The sequence below is a fragment of the Astatotilapia calliptera genome, chromosome 23, assembly GCF_964374335.1.
Source record: "Astatotilapia calliptera chromosome 23, fAstCal68.1, whole genome shotgun sequence".
NCBI classification, from domain to species: Eukaryota; Metazoa; Chordata; class Actinopteri; order Cichliformes; family Cichlidae; genus Astatotilapia; species Astatotilapia calliptera.
This window is the reverse complement of record NC_137443.1, coordinates 8,587,382-8,605,859: the sequence shown is the minus strand read 5'-3', so window position 1 is coordinate 8,605,859 and position 18,478 is coordinate 8,587,382.

Genomic DNA, 18,478 nt, shown 5'->3' with positions numbered 1-18,478 from the left:
CTGAAGAGTCTTGTTTTGATAAACCTCTAGTAAACATGCCCGCATGTAAAAATACTCCACATGCAGATTGTCTTATAACCAAAATGAACTAGCATTACGTTCAGTTTTTGTTTTGTTCTATTTGTAATTTTATTGCATTTACATTAGCACCAAAAAGCAAACCATTTGAAAAAACAAAATCTTTTCAGTGATGAAACTGAGAGAGTCAGTCAAAGGAAAACCTGGTTGTCTCTGTCAGCAGGCAGCTGCTTGCAAACAAAACAAGTATTTGTTACTAGCTTCTAAAAAGTTCAAGATAATATTCCTAAAGTTTTATTTTTATTTGCATTGGAAACTTTGTTCGAGTGGTGGAAAGATACTAGCCAACCCAACCCCCAACGATGATAACAAATGCTCCATTCAGACAACTTTGCCTGCCGTGAGACATGCAGACATGCATGCAAAGTGTTGTGGTGAACTTTGTGCAATAAAATAACAGAAGGAACTGCTGCATGTATGAATACATTTTATTTCATGAAATATATCTGATCAAATTTTGGTCCTTGTTTGCATTCCTGAATTCAAAAACCTGTTTCAGTTAAAAGGAAATCTGCTGGCCTTCCATTGTGCAACAGTGCTTATGTTTTCCCATACACCATTGCAGAACTGCACAGTGAAAACAAGACTAATTCAATCCCAAAAGGAGATTGTGCCTTTAGCTACGACATTATACAAAGAACATTTTTTCATTAAGGTCAGTAAATTCAAAAGATGGCAATCACCCAGTTAGCTGGGCCGTTTCATGTGTACTAAAACAACATGAAGGAAGATACGTTCAAATGTGAGTGGAGTTTTAGCATGCTAGTAAGAACTTGAGATTTCCGTACCTTGCTCTAATTTCCTGAATGGCTTAGTGTGCATAGTATCTAGTTTTGACTTGTGTTACACTGAACTGATTACACCAAATTGTAAATTCACAATGCACTCGAACAATTTCAGAGAGGAAAATTTACACAGTGGTTACTGGACGATTATTTCTATTATTTCAAAGCAGGTGATGTGAAATAGCATCTACCACTTACCAACACCATACAGACCAGAGAGCATATGTAACACTGCTTGACATAACCGATCTTGATCATTTGAAACAACCTTATATCTGCCTTATATTTATATTTGGAAATTGATCAACTATTTGAGATGTTTTGTGCCTAACAAGTTTACGGTTAATTGCACTTAACCTAAAACCACAACAGAAAGGGTAAAACAGTGGGTAAAAAACTGAGGAAACCTCATGCCCACAGCGTAAAGACTTCTTAAACACAGCGTAGCTCTAAAGCGTAAAGCAATGTAGCTTGCCATCACCAGTGTGTGACTGTGTGTGTGAATGCGTGAATGACTGAATGTAGTGTAAAGCGCTTTGGGGTCCTTAGGGATTAAGTAAAGCGCTATACAAATACAGGCCATTTACCATTTATCCTGCTTTATCATCTGTATTACTATATATGAGAAAATATTTTACACAGTAAGCAAAATGATGCATTAAAGACAAACTCAGGGGCTCATTGGGAAAATGTTTGGTGAGGCAATCAATCAACTGAGAACATTTTTTAAAGACGTTTATACAATCTCTCTTGGAACCACAGGAGAGCCATCACCAGGCCAAAGCCACAAGTCAATAATCACATGACTATTAAATTTCACTATTTCGCAACATAAAGTGCATATTTAAAAAACAACAACAACAAAACTTCGAAGTATAAAAACAAGCCCTAGAAATACAAGGTTACAAAATAAGGACTTCACCTTGTTAAGGACAGAGGATTTGTCAAAAGATTACCAAAGTGAGTACATGTGTGTTAAGAAAGTGGGAGGGGGTCAGTGGTGTAATGTAAAACTATCTAAACATTTTTGAGCTATTTCACAATATGATAAATGCAAACCTCATGCCAGTGTTGAGAATTCACTGAAAAGAAAGTTAATGATGTGTTTTGACAATATATCTAATCCTATAGTTGCTGACATGTTTTGCTCTCGTGCAAAGCTGTCATTGGGTGAACCAATCAGTGAGCAGCGTGACACTGCTACACATTAGAAAGGAGAGCATATAAGACCCTGTCCAAGAGTCAACAGGTATTTTGGTAAATGTAACTTTTTCAATAGGTTTCATCTTTTTGTCAACTTGTAAAATTTGCCTCAGGTCATTAAAAATTAAGGTTTTGAAAAACATCTTCTAGAAAAAAAAACAGATTTTGTCTTGCAATGTCAAAGGTGTGCATGCATTTTTTGCATCGACTCAACAAGGTGCTGGAAAGATTCCTCAGAGATTTTGGTCCATATTGGCATGACATCATCACACATGGATTGAACTCAATGTCATGCTCAAGAAACCAGTTTGACATGATTTTACTTTTATGACATGGCATGTTATCCTGTTGGAAGCAGCCATCAAAACATGGATACACTGTGGTCATAAAGTGACAGACATGGTCAGCAACAATCCTCAGGTAGACTGTGCTGTTTAAATGATGTAAAAGAAGGAGCCCAAAGTGTGCCAGGAAAATATCCCACATGCTCTAACACCATCGCAACCAGCCTGAACCACAGATACAAAGTAGGATGGATTTCATGCTTTCACTTTCAAATTCTAACCTACCATCCAAATGCTGCAGCAGAAATCGTAACTCATCAGGCCAGGCAACCCTTTTAAAAATTTCTATTGTCCCATTTTGGTGAGCTAGTGTGAGTTCCTACCTTAGTTAACTCGGTCAGAATTCACCCTAGCTAACATTGGCACCTGGTGTAATCTTTTGCAGCTGTAGCCCATATGCTTCAAAGTTTGACGTGTTCTGCATTCAGAGATGCTCTTTTGCGTGCATTGGCTGTAACCAATAGAGCCACTGTTGCCTTCTCACTAGCTTGAAGCAGTCTGGCTATTTCTCTGTGACCTCTGACATCTGACATGGTATTTTCAGAGAACTGCTGCTATTGTTATGAGCAGCAATGGTGCTAAATATGAGTTGATTGGGAAAATCTCAGTAGATATTTCTGAAATATTCAGACCAGCCTGTTTGGCACCAACAACTAAGCCACATAGTCGTGTAAATCACCCTTCTTCCCAATTCTCATGCTCAGTTAGAGCTTTAGCAGGTCATTTTTACCATGTCTAACAAACATTTTTACCATGTTTAACAAGCCTTAATGTTGTTATAAACCAAGATTTTACCACAAAATGAAGTGTTTTCTAAAAGTAGGCAAGTCCTCACAATGTGACTGCGTGAGTTTTATGTCCTAACAGATTGTACACACACACACACACACACACACACACACACACACTTGCAGTTAATGTTAAGCAAATCCAACTAACAAATGTGCTTATGTGAAAAGATAACTCTCTCGCCAAGGGGCGAGACAAAACAAAGACACAGACTGTGTCAGTGTTTGCTTATTTATTAGGCGATTTTGCGTGCTGCTGACAAACTTCCCACTATATACTTCATTCTTTAGAGCTACTCAAAACAGTCCAGTGAAACAGTCTCGTCGCTGTCTAAAGTGTCACAGCCGGTACACTTTTACCCACCTTAAGGGCAGAAAATAAAAATAAAACAAACACAGAAAGTTAGTGTGCAACAATATGCAGCAAATCAGATGACTCCAAGGATTCTGGTGCACCCTACCTTTCCACAATTCATTTCTCTGAGTTGCTAATGGAATGGTGAATAGCACATACGTCATAAACAAAGCACAACCCAATAACACTGTTCATCAACCAAATGCTTGGAGAACCAAACTGACACTTGATTGGATTTACAATGACAAATAAAGATTCTTTTAACAATATGGAAAGACTCAGCGAGACCTTACCAGATCATAAGTCATGAAAGAGATTGAGGGAAATTTAATTGTATAATGTTTTACTTTGCGAGAGTGAGAGAGAATCTGATTTTGATATATTTGGCTGCACGAGTGAGTGTGAGACAATTAGATTAGCAATCTCTTTGGTTTGTTTGATATGTAACATCAGTCTCCTTCGTGAAACTCGACGCCTTGTTGCCGTCTGTGCGGTCTCCATCCTGTGCTCCTCGGGGAAAACAGGTCCAGGAGCAGTTCAGGGTTTCGACAGATCTGCTGCGAGGCATATTTGTCTCTTGGCCGCTGTACATCCTCAAGGCTGGTGTCTCATTTCAAGCTTTTTCACTGAGGGGCCTGCCCTGCGTGTATTTCCCAGGCTTTTTGTTTAACAGCAGAGCATCACTTCCAGATTAAAGCACCATCACCGTAAGAGATATCGCAATTGATTTAATATGCACAATAGGAGGGGAAAACAAACAGCAACTATGTTAAATACACAAACTGCACCTTTAGCCTAACCACCCAAAGACCCACACACATGCAGTAGGCTATATGCTGCAGTGATCTCTCGAATTTATAGCTGTAATGACTTAAGCCCTGTTGTTGAGAACTTGCTGTAAGCCAAGAAATCATGCAAACTCATGACTGTGTGGAGGGTTTGCTTTCAGGAATCATATGAGACAGCTCCAGGCTGAGACGGTACGGAAGTCCAAAATGCATTTTTATGATTTTCTTTTATATCTACTCTTACCAAGACAACTTTCATTTGGCCACATCTTGCTCCTAGACTTCTTTGTACAAGACAGTCAATTTAAATAAATATATTTATATTTTTTGGTCATAATGATCATTTGTCTGTTGTAATCTCTTGAGGTCAAAGTTAAAAATATAAACAAAATCTGTTCTCGTGCAGACCTTTATTTTGCCAATTTAAACAGTTACTTATTTGTGTTTTCTAGGTTTTTCAGATTAAATTGTTGCTTCATATTTTGTGTTTTATGACAAACTACAGATACGCTTTTTATAAACAGTTAGTCCCGTGATAATTTAGGTCAAATTCAAAAGCATGGGGTGGTCTGCGGTCAGAGGAGGGTCTGTCTGTGTGGTGTTTACATTTTCCTGCTGTTCATGCATGGGGTTTTCAATGAGTGCTCTTCAAAGACATGCACAGGTTGATTGGTGATAAGCTTGCTGATGTAACCCTAGTTGGATAGTTCAGGAGATCAATGAATTTAAACCTAAAGTTGTACTGGACAACTCTTTGCTTTGCCTGACAGTGACAGTGCCCAAAGGGTCTTTCAGACTTTCAGAACGCAAGAAGGCCCATGACATCTGCATCATACCCAGCCCCTGTATCTCAAAGGGAAGACTGTTTTTGTATATATATTTTTTTAACTAAACCCCCTCAATTTTGTAGTGTTTGAATTGGAACACTGTGCCTCTTGTTTCCTCTGGGGAGATATGACCTGGATACAACAATGTTTACTCAAAGCAATTGTGGCTTGTTTTCCAGCTCTTGTTTGTGCATAAAACTGTTTTTGTGTGCCATAGTATCTTCAGTCCGTGTCTTTTCTCTGATGGGTCTGCTTGTCTTTGTGGAAATATTCACATGCTTGCGACCAAGCCAATGTAGTAGTCATGTGCTTACTGACTTGTGGCCTTGGCCTGGGGATGACACCCTTAGATTCATGTGATCGGTGACAGTGGGCTATGTGGGTACTCTCTAGAAGCCTCAGGCTTAAATTGGGTTAAACATACTCTTTTCATATACCAGACTGATAGAAATAAACTCATGGAAGTCATCAAAGTGCATCTGTCTCCCAACACAACCGTGAGGCTAACTAACAGCGTGCATATTTCTCATGTGCCCGGTTCCCTGTTTTTTGCAGAGCACCGGCTGCAGTTTCATTGATTTGACACAGACAACACTTGGAATTATTTTCTGAGTAGCTTTATGAGGCTTTTTTTTTTGTTTGTGTTTTGTTTTACAAAAAAGCAAAGAACACTTAACAAAAACATGTCTCTCAATTCCTGACAGGAGGATTACATTAACTTTCATAACTCGAATCCTGTCCCTCAGAATATCAAGTTAATTATGAAACAAAAACAGCTTGTGTTGCTAGTTAAACAAGAAATGTCCATATTAACTCATATCTCTCACATCCTGTCAGGATACTAGTGCTCCCATGAGAGTTTCTGTCAAACTTTTGAGTTACACAAAGGCCTGAGAGCCTGACACACTACAATTTATAAAATACACGCAAACAGTAAAAGTATAAAAAGACAGACAAAGCATCATTTCACAACACATGCAAAATAAAATAAAACTCTAAAATTAGGAAGAAGGCTATCTTCGGCTTTATTTTTTAGTTAATTAGATTTTCCCTCGTTTACTTTCACTGTTGTCGGGGCAGTCACACAACTTTGGCTGGAAGAAAATGCAGCAGGTTGCACATTCTCTGTTTCAGCTGCTGAATAAATTGCTTTGAGAATTGTTACATTGTTTTTGCAGTCAGTGTTTTATTGCTCATACCATGTGTAATTTAGAAACAGAACCGTATTTATTAACAAAACAGACACCAAGGCGCTGCAGTCATCCAAAGCAATCATAATTGTTCAGCTACAGTGGAAATCTCCATGAAATTATTCGGACTTCTTTTGCTTCAGTCAAGGGTCAGCAGGGGGTTAATATATAAAATGGAATTAATGTATTCATGCTTTCTACAAATCATTTCATTGTGATCTATCATGTTTCATTTCTCAGACCTTGAAATGAGATTTGAGGGATTTAGAATGATGAATGAAAGAAAAATTAGTTTATGAATATACTCACAACTTTTCATAGATCTACCTTAAGACAATATGTAATGGGAATACACTGGTAAATAAGAATACAGAAACAAAAAACTATAGATAATTCATTCTTAGCAAAAAAACTCTCACTATACATTTTAAAATTTCCTACAACAATGAAATCCAGCGAAAAGGCCACCAGTTAATTTTACATCCTTAAACTACCATGTAATACGAATCAAAGTATTCTTAAATAAGTACCATAAATAATTTTATGTCAGAATTTTTCCTATTTTCTTCTCTCCTAAAAACTTTAACTGCAGTAACACTTTCTCTATATTTTCAAATAAGTCCCTTAGTAAAGTATTATATATTCTAAATAGTGATTCTGATCTCTAGAGCCTCATTTAAGCTTCATCTGTGCAAGTATTATTAAACTGATAATCAAGAAAATCTGAAAAACCACATCCCAGAGCCAGCAAGAACACACTTTTATGAAAATCGACAGTGAACCTTTGTTGCAATAACTTGCAGTTGTTAGTCACAGATAGAGAGCCAAAATGGAAACCTCTGTGGATAATTACTATGTTGATAAAACTTGGATATTACAAGAGCGTGGGATTTTAACATTTGTCATATGAAAATAAGATGTTGTCATAGATAGATAGATAGATAGATAGATAGATAGATAGATAGATAGATAGATAGATAGATAGATAGATAGATAGATAGATAGATAGATAGATAGATAGATCGATCGATCGATCGATCGATCGATCTATTGGATATTTCCAATCAGCTGAGCAGCCTTGGTGGTGGAATAGACTATGGAGAAGTTACTCCACGTTCCACATCTTGATTATCAGCCCTTCCAATCAGAACAAAATCTTCCATGTTTCCATGTAAAAACTTCAATTACTTCAAAGGATCATTCTGAACACATGCTTGAGATCATGAGACATAATCCAATAAATTAACGATCATAATCTCTAATGAAGAAAAGAGTGTGATCTTTTATAATATTATGTTGGTGAGCAAGACGACAACTTTCTTTTTTTTTGTTTCAAAATGTTAATGTGAAATGAATTGTATTACAGCTTCTTGGTTCAGCACATCCAGTGAGTCAGCTGTAGCTCTGTGTATGTACAGGTTAGAACAAACTATATAAAAGCTGGGCATAGCTGGCATAGATGAGAAAATGACCCCACTTGCTTGCCAAACTCAGTAAACATTCCTGGTGACTTAATGGTTTCAAATGCCAGCTTTAAGCGTCTACTAAGGGTCTTTCTTTGAAGACAAAAGCCTGTATTTCAAAGCTGGTGTTGCGGTGCAGATGTCAGCCAAAATTCATGTTTCCATCCTTCTTTGTTGTTTACAAATGCAAATAGATTTAAAAAGCATAAACAAAAAAACAAAATCGACATCAGAAGACAGTCAATAGATTCACCAGATGGAATCCATCATTTGTTCTCGACAAAAGCTGTTTATCCTGAGGAAATCAAAGCCTGCCCAAATGTGTTTGGTCAATTTAAGAAGAAGAAAGAAAGTGTGTACATTATTGTACTTTATTGAGCCCCGTGGGGAATTTGCTCTCTGCATTTAACCCATTCACTCAGTGAAGCAGTGGGTAGCCATTGGGCGCCCGGGGAGCAGTGTGTAGGGACGGTACCTTGCTCAGGGGTACCTCAGGGTAGCTGTTAAGGGGAATCGAACCCCCGACCTTCCGATCATGGGGCAACCACTCTACCTACTGAGCTATCCCTGCCCTGGGTTAGAAACAGTAACAGCAAATACCAATAGGCTTTTCTACTGCTTTAACATATTTACATGTAGCTATCTGTCTCTAGACAATTTCCCTCCACACAACTCAGATACAGACTTGACTGGGAAATAAACACCATAATCTGCCGTGGTTGTGTGTGACAGTGCTGCTTGTTTGTGATTAGGTTCCAGCCCACTACTACATAAAAAAGGAGGAAGCTGGTAAGTAAATACACAGCAGCTGTGCCAATCAGCTCTAGCTGGCACTGCTCCCTAAACGATATTGTCCCACAACTCCACCTGCAGATAAGCAAAAAACCACACCCTACTGCTAAAGGACCCCAGTGGAGTGTTTATACACTGCGAGTTTATCTTTATCTGTTTCAGCATTGTATTTTTGATGCAGAAGTTTGTGTTAGTTATATGCTCAAACTTGCAACTTATGCTACTGATTAAACATCAGAGAGAGGAAAAAGAAGAGAGGATTAAAACAAACAGAGGAGGGGGAATTATCAATTTTATTTATTGTCCTTTGTATTTGAGGCAGATGTGTATGAACCAGTCATGCACTAAGAAACAACACTTGTGCTGGTCAATTGTCCATGAATAAACCCCGAGTTTATCATTTATTTTTGTCTGTGTTCTGTTGTTCTTGGACTTCCAGATATAATCAAGTTCTGCAAACCTAAACTCTGGTCCTGGCTGTGTATCAATAACTATTGTGCTGGATGCACAGACGGACAGATCCTGCATTTCAAAACCCAGGTTGTCGAGTCTGCATTCTCTGGCTGTGTTATTATTGGTATAAGTCAATGAGGCCTGTAAGGAATACTGTAGGAATTTCTGCTAAAGCTGTATCTCACAGGCCTTTTTTTCACCTATCATCTGAAAAGATTTTAAACAAAAGGAAAAGGCTGGGGGAAAAAACTAACAGATTTTCTTCAATGTAATTCAAGGAAACTTGAGTAAAGTATCATACTAACCTTGGTGGAGTACATAAAGCTGTCTTTTTTCTCAAAGTTGGAATAGCAAATTGCATCTAGATCATAAATATGTCTAAAGTCTGGAAACAAATAGCCCACTCTCGCTCACTGGGAAACATTTTTTTAATGTCTACAAAGTGATACATAAGCGTCAGCTGCACCTCCCCGCACAATATTAAAATATAGCTGTGTTCAACCTGCTACTTCCTCTATTGTGACTCACAGACATTCACTGCAGTCTGTTAGTATCATGTTGATAGGTTTATGGCCTATAACAAACACAGCATTATATTTGGAAACGATTGCAACAAGTTCATGTGATACATATAAAATTGAAGGAAGGGCAAAGTTGACAATTCCCACCGTGGGGTACTAGAAGTGATAACTGCTCATTTTTCATTCTGTGCTCTTTTAAAAAGCAACAGTCCTGGGAAACATGAGCTGTCTACAAAGGTAATCGCAAGAAAAATAAAACTAGAGTTTTAACAGTATTTAATTTGTTGGACATTCTGTGCAAAGGAATAGCAACATCCTAAAAAAGCGCTCCCTATTATCCTTCCCTATCTTTGTTTTGTTACTTTCTTGTAATTGTTAGTTTTGACTGCTGTCATTGTTTTACAAAACTACAGAGGTTGACGCTGATAAACACTGAAAGTTTAATAGTCGCTTATTTGTTCCAGGTTTTTACAGAAAAGATCCTGAAATGCTTCTAAAAACAAGTTTCCAAGAATGGTTTCTGGTTCAGATGGTGGCCAAGAGTCCATCACATCTTGAGGTAAAATCATTCAAAGTCGTGGTCAGTATTGTCTCTTGTTTTTTACTCCCAAGCACACTCCTATCATCCTACTTAGTCTCCCGATGTCAATTTCTTTGTTTTTTTCAAACATTGTGTGCACAAAATGTTTAATTTCCAGTGCGTTTGTTTTTCTTCTGTGTTTGTGTATGTGTGTCAGTGTTTTTCTCTGAATGCCTTATGTTAGCCAGGATGTGCCTGTTCTATAACAAAACACTTCCCTGTTTATTTCTGCCCTAAAGTCAAATCATATGACCACTTCGACAACCCAAGTGCCCGCAAACTGACCTTCTGGTCAGCCCAAATGCCCTGTTGTTTGCCAGTGTGCCAGTCTGTAGGAATCAGGGAAAAAAACATCTATTTCAATACTTAATCCTGTACACCAGGGAAATGCTGCTTTTCTTTTGTTTTGCTTCTGCCTCCAAAGGAGCGTTGACATAGCAGTTTTTAAAGTATTAACTTCACAACTCTGTTTATACACTGTACTAAACATGGATGTAGTAAGGTGGGATGTCACACATTAGAGTTATGGCTTTCAAGGGGCAGCTTGCTTTCTCATTTCTAGACCAGTAAATTTTAAATAGGGAGTTGAGGGTATCGGTTGCTTCACGTTGCTTGTCAAAAAGAAATGTCAACTCGTTACACCCGGTGACTGCAGAAACAAATCCTTTATAAAGTCGTCTATTACACCCACGATCCACGTTCAGCCTGACACTGCTTTCATTCTAACCAGTAACCACTTAGGAGAAGATTACATTTTCATAGCCACTTTCCCCACCTCTGACAGTTCATAAATAAAACTGCTTGCAGGTCAGGGGCTTCAGTGAAGACTGCTGCAAGACAAGGAACTACACAAAATCTCTGTGTGCAACTTTTATTTCAATGTTATTTTTATAGGACCAAATGTCCTCAGTATTCTTCATATTATAAGTTTCAAGCTTCAAGTTGATTTATTTATATAGCACTTTTAAAAACAACAGTTGTTGACCAAAGTACTGAACAATAAAATAGTGAAAGCAGAAGACATGTAAGGTAAAGATCTTACAATAATACAGAGATAGCCCCAACAATGAGCACATATGAGCAAGCACTTGGTGACTGTGGGAGAGAAAAACTCCCTTTTAACAGGTAGAAACCTCCAGCAGAACCAGGCTCAGGGAAGAGCGGCCAGGGGACATGCTAAAATAAATTACAATGCTCCTGTTCATAATGAATAACTGATTAAATAAATACTTCTTGATAAAGACTAATAAATCTGTCACTTCATCACCCACTTTGATCTCACAAAACTTATGGGAGGGTAATCTATCAATATTCTTGTTCTTGTACTGGGTTCAGACCTGACACTACAACTTTTAAAGTGAAACACAGAGACTTCTTCATCCTCTCTACATTAATTTTGACTTTCTGTACAAACCTAAAAGGGTTTTTCGTTATATTACCCGCATTCTGTACTGGGCTGTGGACATTTGTATGGGAACCAAGAAACACTGCAAAGGTTGGTTAAGCTCTGCAAGCTCTTCTGATACTGTGCGTGTTTGCAGCTTTATACATGACGCAAAATGATGCAGGTTCCAATTACGTTTAAAGCATTTTATGATTCCTGAGAAACATATTTAATGTTTTATATAGCTTCTAAAACACATGGGAAATATTTGTTTGGCCATTGATTACAGTCATCCATTTAAAGCGAGCTCAGTTCACAATCTTTTCGAGAAAAACGTTGAAAGTTCACTAGTCTAAAAGACATAAAACTCTCTTTTAGACTAGTGAGCTTTTAACGTTTTTCTCTTGTTCAAACAACTAGCAAATTATGGGTCTTTACCTTACAACATTGAGGCCTTGAGGGAACTGTTGTTGCGATTTGGTGCTAAATAAATTGAATTTCGTGTGGTTTGAAGTGAACATCCGTAGTTAGTGCTACAGTACAGCTAGCCTGGGGGCTAAAGCCAGCTGAAGCTGCTCCACTAACCCATCAGCTCTTATCCACGAGGGCTGCAGATAGCATGGCCGGTGGCATGGCAACATATTTGTACTGGCAACTGCTGTCGTATATTAATAAAATAAGAATAATATGTTTTGCTGGCTAGCGTTTCTGGTGATAGCTTGCAAGGACAGCATTATTGTAATGTCTGGTCAGCATGTCCCACACATTTGTAACACTAACACTAGGTTGCTTTTCATCACCTAAAACATATGAATTAAGTAAACAGAGCATTTGTTTTCAGTGTTTAGGAGAATTCTGTCAAGCTAAAGGTATTATCACCATAGACTTTACATAAGATCCAGACATCAAACATTTATTTTATGACAGCTCAGCGTTACAGTTGACCATTATCAGCTTAGGCTGAAACCATGATTTTCTTGTCCTGCCGTCATGTCTGGGTCAATGACTCCAAAAAAGATGGAGGACCCGCTGTACACAATTAAAACTAAGGTTTCCCACTTAAGTGATGCCATCTTGCTCTTTTGGAGCTAGTGTGCACAGTAGTGATACGGGAAGGAGTTGCTGTATCAAACACACACCCATTTGACTCAACCACTGGCTCCTTCTACTGTTAGTGATTAACTAATTTAGCAGTTACCAAAGGCATAAAATGTGTTCGTACCTTTTGGTTAGCAATTTTACCCACCTGTGCACCTGTGCTGTTTTTATTAAGTCAACATGTTTCAATGCATATTTAGTTTTATTATGGTCATTTTATACAATGAAATAGCATCAACCAAATATTCCACAGAGGCCCAGAGTGACAGTAAATATCAGAATTATCTGGATAGTATGCCTTGCCTTGTCAGGTTTTAGCATTAGACTACATCATGAATCAAATCATTTTGAAATTTAAAACATTTTTACAGGTGCTCACAAAACACTCTACAGCCTAGTAATGTGGAAACAGAAAAATTTAATAAAACATGACCTTTAAAAATGCATGAGTAGAAGGTTTCATTTATCCAGCAAATAGGACCTGAAACTTGCATTACCATAAATAGTTATATTCACCCACGGGGAACAGTATGGGAATAAGGGAGGCTGCTGGGCTCAACCTGGGAGAAACCTCTTTCCTTCTTTCATTACACACTTCCTGCGCCAGATGTCCTGTTGATCCACTAAGGCAGAAGACATATCAGAAACATCAGGAGGACCAATGCATATCCCAGGGATCAAACAGGACTTACAATCTTCACCAGCAGTTCCCTCAGATGAAAATCATCTTCTTCAGACCCCCAACGTAGGCTGATAAGACTGGCCAAAGCTCAGTATTATAAACAGTGTGATGAAACCTTTGTTTTGTACAGTGTTAGAAATGCTGCACATCATCCTAAGCTAAAGTGCAAAAGCTCTGCACAGTTTTTGAAGCATAAAGATGTAGAAAATGATGTTTAAAAGATATATGCATACATATATAAATGCCAAACTGACTTACGGTTTATATTCTTGAATGTAAAGAGCAGCATGCCAGCAAGATAAGCAGGATAAAATATGTAATGATGCCAATTACATGGATATTCAATCTATATATAATTTGTGTTGTACAGTTATTTCATTTTTAACCTTAATTTATATTCTATTCCTTCCTAGTTAAATTTACCCTTTTTAATTTTTCATATTTATTTCCTATCTTATTCATAGCCTTTTCCTTTTTTGTTTTCTTTAGGTCACGAGCAGTTGTCCAAGCATTTCACTACATATCGTACTGTGTATGACTGTGTACGTGACAAATAAAATTTGAATTTGAATTTGAATTTGAATATACTGACTTGGCTTTAACACACTTCTTCAGTAAACTAGCTGCAGGTTTCTCTGACTACACACAATGTGGTAGTTGAGTTTTTGTACTTGTTGGACCAGTTGTTAATTTGCACCAGGTCTTCTCTTGCTTATTTCAATTGCTCCCTTTAGTAGTCATCACAACGACCCCAATCCATTGTGGCAATCTTACTGATGATCTGCATGTTTAATTTGTAAATGACTTTATGCCGTATGCCCTTCATGATGCAACAATTTCCATTTATCTTGAAACTGGCACTAGGCGTACACTGGCGTATGCCTCCCTGTGGCTTGGTGATTAATTCACTCTGAATATTAAGAAAAGGGTTTGAAAATCTCTTCTTTAGCCTGCTGCTAAGCACGCATTTTTCACTCTACAGACAAAATTTTATCAGCAAATTGAAGCAAAATGTATCTTCTTTCAAACGATCTCTTTGTCAAACCCAGCAGACTTGAACTGTTTTCTCTGTAGGCTTCAGAATGAGAGGAGTGTCATTAACTAGCTAATCGATACCAGTTATATTTTATCAATGACCTTTGAAGAAAAGCATAAACTACCTCACTCCTATCATCACATCTCACATGTTTAACACTAGAAACAGAAAATACACAGATGTGTAAACTTCTTCTGTTTTGTTTTGTTTTTAAGGTTGGTGGACACTAGCACGCGGTTTCTGTCTCTCTAACCATCTGTGTCAGTGTGACTGTAACTTTGAGCATGCAGTATGGTTAACAAAAACACAAGTATTTTTAGTGCTCAGGTCTTTCTGCAGTTGAAAAGCAAATGATCACCTTTAAGTACTTAGTGGCTCCATGCTGTGGTGGATAAGATATTCACCTTACACTCAAAAGGCCCCATGTCCAATTCCATAGTAGGTAGTGTTCTCTTGAACCCCTTTTCCCTCTGACATTTCCAAGCATCAATAAAGGAATTGCTCATTTCTTAGATATACAATTTTGATTCCTGGGACAGTCTGGGAGCAGTTACTAACTATGCTGATGTCGGTCAATGGTAACTGCCAGTGCGGTGTGTGTTTGTTTGGTATCCTGATGCGAACAGGAATTCCCAGGAAATAAATTGTTTCATCAGCCTTGTACTGACATTGAAGTCAGTTTGTCTCTCTGAGAAAACTAATTTTATATTGTCAATTAAATCCCCACCCATTACAGTTATTAAAATAAAAGTAATTGTGTAGCATACTTAGAAAACAGGTTGCCTAATACATGAACATAAAAAGAAAATAGCACCAACAAGTACTTACCCACTGGTGCTCTTTTATACAGAAGTTTTTCAGCTTTTGGTTTCTCTTTTGTTTAAAAGATTTTACTTTGTGCAGTCCTTTTTGTTCTGCTCATTATAAAACACGTCTGAGCAAATTACAGCACCTCCATCTGGGTATGGATTTGTCTTTTTTCAGCTTTCTGTACTTCCAGGACAGTGTATCTCATTACAAGGCCGATGAAACATTTCATGGAACCAAATATGTCCTCTGTCATACAAATATTTCCTGTTGTGTAACCATATTCAGCTTTGCGTTAATCACAAGATATAGGGTGCTATCATCCAACAACCAATATGTGGCAGCAGATTCAACACTGCATTTATGGCTATGGAAGAATTACTATTAGAACCCCTAAAAAATAATTTGATGTGATTTTAATTATTCTCTTTTCCCAGAAGATTTGGGGATTTAGGGTTGTGACTCTATGCAAGTCACTTATTAAGATTCACTCTTTGCTAAATTACAGGTCTTTTTGACAAGCTTTGACAACTCAGAACTGGGAAAAAAAGTTTTCCAGCATTCCTTCTTGTTTCAAAAACTGAAACAATCTGTTACTGCTGTTTAATTTTTGATGTTCAACAGAAACCATGAGAACTTTTTCTATCTTTCGCATGCACACATACACATTCACATACCAATTAGCACGACCCTTGAAGACCTAAGGCATGAATCAAGGGGCCACTAACAAAGGCTTTTATTGTGAAAGAGCAGTATCTCTCTCTTTCTCTTTCCCTCTTTGTCTCTCTTGCTCTCTCTCCCTTTCTTTCTCTCTATCTTGTTACTAGAAACATTTCAGGAGACGCACAAGCCTTTTCAAAAACACACATACATTGTACTCAGTGTACATCTGTTTTCTCTTAGCAGGAAATAAATTTTGTTGTTCTGCAGCTTCATGAAAGTGTTTCACATTTTTTTTATAATCTCATAGTTCCAAGAAGAAAAAGGACAGTAAATTATAGGCATAAGCAATATATATATGTCACATCACCTAATGTCAACTCATCAACTGAATTTTTTTCAACACTAAAACACAGTAATTAGAGGTCACAGAGTAAGAGATTAGAAATACGCAAATGACAGAAAGTTGGCATCTCCCAGTGCTGGTTGTAGTGAAGACACACCTGGCCTGAAGCACAGATGTTGTACATCAAGCATAACTGTGAAAGAGACTTTAGGACTTGAAAGCATTTCTGTAAAAGCACAGGCAGCAGTTACTGGGCTGGTAAGAAAATAACTAGAGAAACGAGGTGGACCAGTTACCCAAACGTACATCTCAATCTGCTCTTTCATTTGATGGGCTCTGGTTCTTACACGACATATGGTATCTCTGCGAGATCAGCCTATTTTAGTTTAGCGCTTCAACATATCTTGGTGCAGCTCATGTATGGGGATGAAAAACAAAATGGAAAAAGTGCGTGTGATGAAAGATACATGCTTTGCATGCTATTTCCATTTTTTCAGTTTTATATATGTTGCAATTTAAATTTTCTTGAACTAGAACTTGAATTACTACTAATATTTAAAGTACTAGTTGTACGAGTACACATTGCCTGCCCATTTTGTACACTATTCTTATAAACAAGAAACAAAGAGCTTTTGTTCTGGTATCAGATTCTTTGGTACTGAGCTGATGGCTCCTAAGGGGTTGTTGACTGAATCACATGCACAAGTTCTTACAAGCCTCAGTATCCTGACCAAAACCCTTCTCCCATCATAATCTTTTCATCTGTGTATTTCCACAAGTTTAAATGTGCCTGCATATATCTTTATTTCACTAGTCACTCTCAGTGAAGTGTTGGAAGCAATTATGGTTTGGCTCAAAACTGTGTTCTTGGCCCAGGGTGATCGGGAGTCCAAAATATTAATCAGCATGAAAACAAGTGTCAGGTTCCTACTTCCTTCTCCATCCCAGTGTTTTCTCCTGCTCTTCTGTACCGTGTTCATCACAGGAAATGTTTAGGGGAGAGAGACAGTAAAAACCTTGTTCTGGAAGTTTAGAGGGGATGCCTCCTGGACATGAAATAGTCAAAACATTCTAATATTACAATCATGGTTTTGTGGGTGGAAATTGTGTTCTGGCTACAGAAGAAAAACAAAGGTTTGTTCATAGACTCTTTCAGAGCATGTTCCATTTTCTATATTTATGACATATTGGGCAACAAGTTTTTGCTTTTTTTTTTGCAAATATATTAAAAAGCTTGTTGTTTGTGTGTTTCATTGCATTGACTTAACTCATTAATCTTAATTCTTTGCTGCATTATTGGCACTGTGACTCTCAGAAGAATCTTTAATTCATTATCTTCAATACCCAAGCTGCGATACAGTCTAGTCATTTCCTCGACCACAAGGTGAATGAATGAGATGTAATTTTCAATTAAACATACAAAGAATATGGTGGATTTGACAACAAGTTGTCGTGTTTCACATGCTAATGAGACAATTTGGGTTTTTTATTTTTCGTAATCCTAACACGTATACAAAATGGAAAAATTGCTGTGTGGTAACTGAAAGATCTTTCACAGGAGCTAATGTTTCGAGCAAGTTAAATTAGAGATTTGGTTTCAATGTGTTAGCTATTTGAGCCTTAGAGCGAGGTCTGTGATACTCTTTTTTTAAGAATTGATTGGAGAGGCTTTTAAATGTCAGAAGATTCAGGATGAAATTCGTTTCTTTTTTATGTTGTTAAAATATTTACATGACAAATATGTTTTTTCAGACACATAGAGCTTGTTCGAAACTGTGTGATAGTTGCTGCACTGTACACAGATGAAAAACAGGAGCACTTGTGCATGTTGAGTTCTTCTTATCAGTTAAAATAATGTGCCGCAGCAGAGTATTTGCAGGTTTTATTTGCCTGTCATTTTGACATGCGGTGATTTTGTGGTTCAAGCATATACTCTATAAGTAAACACGCAACTGCATCAAATACATATTTACAGATGTCCTTCACCACTATGAACACATCCTGGTTTAGTTATAAATACATTCTACACACCAACGTTGTTTAAATGATGCACTGAGTGAGCCAAAGTATATATGTTCATCAACGGAAAGCTAACTTAATCCCTATTTTTTTGGCATTAGTAATTACCTGCTTGCTTAGCAAACATATCCGATTTCATGGCACTATTTTCAAAGAGCTGGCAGTGCCATTTATGGCCTGAGCTTGGTTGTGCAGGTTCACTAGATCTGATATAAATCTAACCAAAGGTTTAGTTTGTGTGTGTTGGGGGTTATTTGAATGTTGCAGCCCTATTTTGCT